Consider the following 6,224-nt stretch of genomic DNA (forward strand, 5'->3'; position numbering starts at 1 on the left):
GCTGCTGATTACCCATTTTTAACAAACTGACCGGCTATTTGCTGTAGCTTCCTCCAGGACTCAGCCCAGAATAAGAAAGGGAAAAGAAGCTGGGCTTGGGTCCAAAGGGCCTTTAAGGTGAGCCCTACATCCAGCTCAGTGTCAAGTGATCACCAGAGACACTTCCCAAAGTGCTTATATTCTCCTTTACTTTGTATTTGAGGTGGGGGTCATACTTTCAGACATTGAATGCCAGTCGACTAAAAAATTGTCAGCAATAAGAAAAATTAAAGATGTCCTCTAATTTATTTTCAGTCAGGTGAAAGCCATTTGGCATACCAAGTTAGTATGAGGAGCTTATGAACATAGAACAAGAAAGTAATTTTCCCCCTTAATCATGAAAATATTTCTAATGGGAAATCTTGATGTGTATTGTCCTTACAAACACGTAAGTGTCTACCCATAACACAAGGAAACTAACAATCCACTATTACTTAAGACTCCAAAATGCAGCATTGAAAAGATTAGAGGTCTAGGACAAAATATTCATATTAAAAGAATCATACTAAATTATTCATGCTAAAATTTCAACGAAGCAATTTTTAGGACAAATGTTGGTAATTTTCTGAAGACATATTTATAAATTCTCCTGGGGGAAAAAACAATTAAGGAATATCTATTCAGATTTTATATTTACAGCATATGTTTATATATATTACAATTATGTGTATTATATATTATATATAGTTCTGTGCATTGGCAGGTGGAGAGCTCGAAGATGAGCTTCTTGTTAGGTACAAATTCTGACAAACAAGGTATGAGATAGAAACAGTTTGGTGAACTGAAAGAGGGGGCAAATTTTTCCTAGTTTAGTGTAGCAGTTGGTGTCTCATTGCTTATGCAATTTGCACATAGACTCATGTACCTCATGAAGTGAGAAAAGAGAATTAGGCGGGGATGGAAACCTGCCGGTGTCTGCAGGCGGTGCCTCAAAGCACTCCTTTGGACACACCTTCCTGGTGGTGGGGAGTTTGCTGCCTCTAAACCAGGCCTGACCTTTTGTCTTTTGACCTCTGATGCATGAAATTAAGTAGCAAAAGAAAATGTGAAGAAAAGGATACAAAAACATGGAAAAACAGCACTCCTTGACAATAGTCATTGTATCAGATCATAGCGAAGCTGCCCTGCTCAGCCGAGAGTGCTTGTTTATAAGGCTTTGGGTCTTCCTGGCCACTGGCGTTCCTGTTCTCCTTTGTGGGCGATCTGCATCTGTTGGGGGAGGGATTAAGCACTCTTTTTAATTAAGCTCAGAGCTGGGTTTTGTCCCAGCTCCAAAGCCCAGATAGCGAGTGTTTGGTTCCTCCATTTCCTCTGAGGCCCTCAGTGACGGCCTGGTGCCCAGGCTGCACCGGCTGGGACAGCTTTGGAGACCCAGAGGACTGCTCTGCCCCTAATGTCCTTTTGGCCACCCAAGCAGAAGCTGTTTCCCAGGTGGCATGGCGGAGGAGGAGCAGCGTGCTTCCTCGTCCAGATACTCCAGCCACATACTCCAAGTGGCTAGCCCTCTACTCTTTCTCTGGATCCAGTGAGGGAATCTGATGCTTAAGGCACTAGAGTTCCCTGCCCCCTCAGCCTCAGGGGTCAGCACAGTGCTGTCCACTGTCATGAGTACCAGAGAGGAGGGTGAGACTGCGTGCAGAGGAGCCCTCAGGGAGTCCCCACACAGCAGTTATTCAATCCTCACAGCCACCCTGGAAGGGGTGCCCAGCCCTGTCTCAAGAACCAGGGTGTAATGACACTTGAGCCCCAGGCCCTGCCCAAAAAGGAGACAGACCTCTACTTAGACCAAAGAGCATGAGGATAGGTGGTACCAAAGGGGGCCTTGAGAGAACCGAGCAGGGTGGTCAAGCCAGACTTTGGAAAGGGGGAGGCCATAGGGGTAACCTAGATGAGTGTAAAAGGGTGAGTAGGACTTTATAAGGTAAATAAAGACACAAGGAGCATGATTTACAGATGAGGCTGCTGGGTATCAATGTATATGCAAAATGCTATGAGAAGAGCTGACTAAGGGAACTGGGGTGACAGGAATGGCAGATGTCTCTGAGGGAAGGAATTCACAGTGGCTTGGGGAGTTGGGCAAAGGTAGGAGACTGGATAAGGTGGGCAAGCCCCTGCCACACCTCCCTTAAGAGGGCCAGATTCTCTCCTTCCCAGATGGAATGGCCCCAAGGGGAAAAGGGAGAGACAGGGGAAAGGTCCTGGGACCAAGGAAAGAAACAGAGGAAAGTTTCATTTCTATCAATTTTCCACTTTCTGTCCCTGGAAGTCTGCAATGTTCATTAAAAAAACAAAACAAAACAACTTAACCTGGAAAAAAAGAAAACAAAAAAACACCAGCCTGGAATGTTTCTCCTGCACCTTAGTAAATCCTGTGCTGTGGGACACCATCCCACACTACAGTCAGTGGCCACCACTCACTGCTGAGGCCACACAACCTCCCTTATCTTTGTCCTTGTGTGTCTGAGATGGGGTCTTGTATCCAGTCCTCATGGTCAGGGCTCTACTTCTGGGACCTCATCTCTTCCAGCAGTAAGTCACTCAGTTCTCTGTTAATAGTAGCTTCTAAGCTTCAGTGTGAGAAGAATCACATGCAGATCCTTGGGTTCCAACTTCAGCGAGCTTGATTTAGTTGTATGTGACAGCGCCTGGAACCCAGATGTTTAGTAACTTCCCCGGGTGAGTCCGACACAAGAGGTAACTGAAGCATCCATTAAGAAGCACTGGCTTAAAAGCTCTTCCAGGGCGAGGACTAAACCTTGATTCACTGACTTCTGCCTCCCTCTCCCCCAAACCAGGTCTACACCTATCCAAACACTGGAACTTGGAGCTTGTTAGTGTGGCAGCACCGGATCCCAAATGTGTAAAATGACACATTTCACAACCCTATTTGTGAACCATTCCCAATATGCCCCCAAAGTCCCAAAGAATTATCTATCCCCTCCTACTACTTTTGATTCAGTTCCATTCAGCAAAGATTGTCCAGTGCTTAGTCCTAATGGGGAGATGAGACTGCTGCCCTCACATTGTTCACAGTTGGGTCAGAGATATAAGCCTATAATATGAGGTAGAACCTGATCAGGCTTTTAACTAAATACAGTTAGGAAAATGAAGGAGGAGTCCTTTCCTGCTAGTGGGGGAATATATGAAGATTTCTTGAAGGAGGTGGTATTTGATCTAAGCCTGGAAGACTCAGTTGAAAAGGATGGGGAGAAGAATGCTATGGGGGAGGGTGTAAATCAGTGGTAGAGTGCATGACTAGCATGCACAAGGTCCTGAGTTCAGTCCCCAGTACCTCCCCTAAAAGTAATTAAATAAACCTAATTCCCACCCCCACCTCCAAAAAAAAAAAAAGTGCTACATGTCAAGGGTTTAGGATGAGAAATGGCTTGGAGACAGAAAATGCTTGGCCTATTTTGGAAATGGCAGAGCCAGAGAATAGAGCGTGTTCCCTGGTGATGAAGCTGGGACCAGCTGAGAAAACGGAATCCCCAAGGAGGTACGGTAGCTTTAGAGCAGTTTTAAGGTTTGCAGGTGGCACTCATAGGAACATCTGAACTTCCTTCTGATCTTTGCAAGACCCTCTTTCTTGCTGAGCCCCTCTGGCTAAACAGAGGTGACTGCCGCCTGCTTCTATGGGCTTTTGTGTCTGCATTATGCCTGGGTCACTCCACGAGTGAACATATCAGGCTCCCTCTGGGTCCCAAACTGCTGCTAATGCCTTTGTCACATTATTATAGCAATTTGTCCTCTTGCTTTCTCTCGTGAGAGCAGGGACAGTGTCAAATGCTCATTTCTGACTCTGACGAATGAATAAATATAGTGAAGGGGAAATCATCTGTGGACTGGGCCTCTGCGGTCCATGACTCTAGCTCCCACTTTACCAGATCCTAACAGTATGACTTCAAATCTCTGTCCCTTAGTTTGCTATCCTGTGTAATGGGGAGATTAATTGCCATTCTCTTAACCTACCTCTCAGGGCTGTTAGAGGACCAAATGATGTAACAGCCAGGCATTGCTGCATGACTTATTGTTACAATGGGTTTAGATCTCCCAATGTTGTTTAAAGAAAATGTTTCTTGGTTGACTAAATATATTTCTCCTTTGGTAGAGGAGCTGATGACCCAGCACTTGACAGGAGCTATGAGTGAAGGTTTGTATAGGAAGAGGCCGACAGTACTCATGTGTTAAAAAATTGTGTGGTTCTTTCTGAAGCATCCTCTGCTAGCACTTCAAGAGAGAAAGCAAAGAACAGAAAATTCAACTCAAGCACATCTGAGAGCCATAGGTTAACAGCTGTCATGATACTGCTGCTAAATTTCTGAAAAGACAATGTTGGATCTAGAATTTCTGCGGAGAAAAAAAACACAGCTGGGTGGAGCTGAAAGGGAAAGCAAACCTCCGATCCTAGGGGGAAAATGAAAAGACATAATTGCAGTCAATTGTGCACTAATGAGACAAACTCTATTGTACACACACACACACACACACACACCGCTCCTATATTTTGTAGAGAGAATTTTATTCTGTGGGAAAGAAGGCTCAGAAAGATGTCATAAGTCATGCGTTCTGTCTGATTCTCCACCAGGCCTGAACCCCAGGAGTCCTCCAGTGGGAATTCTTTTCAGAGAGAAGTTAGAATAGGCCAGAGCCTCTAAGGTGGTACAACTGGTAGTATATCAATTAATGTATTGCTAATTAAGTAATAAATCAGTAAATAGTTCATTAATAGCACAGGGACTTGGGGTAGTGAGCATCATTAAATTGTATGAGTTGTATCCAGGCTGGCTTCTTTACAGCATCTCAGTAAATAGTCATAGCCTGAGATTGAATACCTCCAGGGACAGGGAGCTCACTAACCCCTTTTGGAATTGGTTCCAAAAGGAACCAATTGGAACTCCATTATGGAATGGCTGCCAGAAAGTTCCTTTCCTCATTGAGCATGCATTGGCTGCCATGCAGCATTTGTCCATTGGTCCAAGTTCTGCCCTTTGGTCCAATGCTCCTAGTCATTGCCCTCGGGAAAGAACAAACAAGGTCGCACAGTGAAGCTTCCTGCAAAAATATCTGCTCAGACAGTACAAGGGGGATTTTAACATCCAGCATGATTGGACAAATAATCCTAGCTGGAAGGGCTGGTCTTGGAATGTCAACGGGGGAAGCATGTTCAGGAGTAAAGCAGGAGCAGGATTATGGGCCTGAGAGTCCAGTGTGCAGAACATTTCTGGAAACCCATTCCCATGGCCATGTCCCCTTGGGGTACAGATTCCCACATAAATCTATCTTTAAAAGGACATTGCTACAACCACCACTGTGAAATCTTTGTCCCTGAGACAGCCCTAGAAGGTCATTGAATCCAGTGCCTTGCCCCATTTGACAGAGGGAGGCACTAAAGCCTAGGGAAGGAAACAGAATTGCCAAACTTTCCACACTAAGTTAGTGGGAGGGGCAGGACTAGTGAGAGTAGCAGACATTTCTTCAGTGCTCACTATTTACAGGGCACTGTGTTTCACATACATTACCAGCACGAGTTGAGTCACATCTGAACTTTGAGGCTCAGAGACATGGAAACTTGTTCAGGATCACTCAGTTTGGAGATAACAGAGCTGGAATTTGAAAGCCAAATCCAAATTCACAGCCAAATTTCTTAATTGCTAACACTGTATAGCTTCCTTAAAACCCAGTCCTCCTCCCGCCTCTACCCTCCCCTTACCCAGATTCTACCCCTGTTTTCCTCCGTGATACCATACTGACTCCTAAGGAGAAAAGATCCAACTGGACACAGTTCTGGAGGATTTGCAAAGCACTTTCATGTCTTCTTACACATTATCTCAAAAGACCCTGACAATGGATCTAGGTGGCAGCCTGGGCAGAAATGATCATTCCACAAAGCAGGACCAGTTGGGGTCCCTTTGATCTGACAGGACCTTCTCTACCACAGTGTATATATACGAGTGGTGGCCCAGCAGGTGGAGTAATGCATAATGTAGTAATGAGGACCTGGGCCCCACTGACAAGAAAGGGAAGACAGACATATGAAGCTTGGCTGGGGAAACTTTTAATCCAAAAGAAAAAAGAGAACATTCTCTTTCTTCATATGTTTTAAATAGAATAATGAGATAATCCTGGGTTAAAAAAAATCACCTCTAGGGTTTATATTTTAATTTATTCTTAGAAGGGTAGGAGGG

The sequence above is a fragment of the Camelus dromedarius genome, chromosome 10 (genome assembly GCF_036321535.1).
Source record: "Camelus dromedarius isolate mCamDro1 chromosome 10, mCamDro1.pat, whole genome shotgun sequence".
NCBI lineage: Eukaryota > Metazoa > Chordata > Mammalia > Artiodactyla > Camelidae > Camelus > Camelus dromedarius.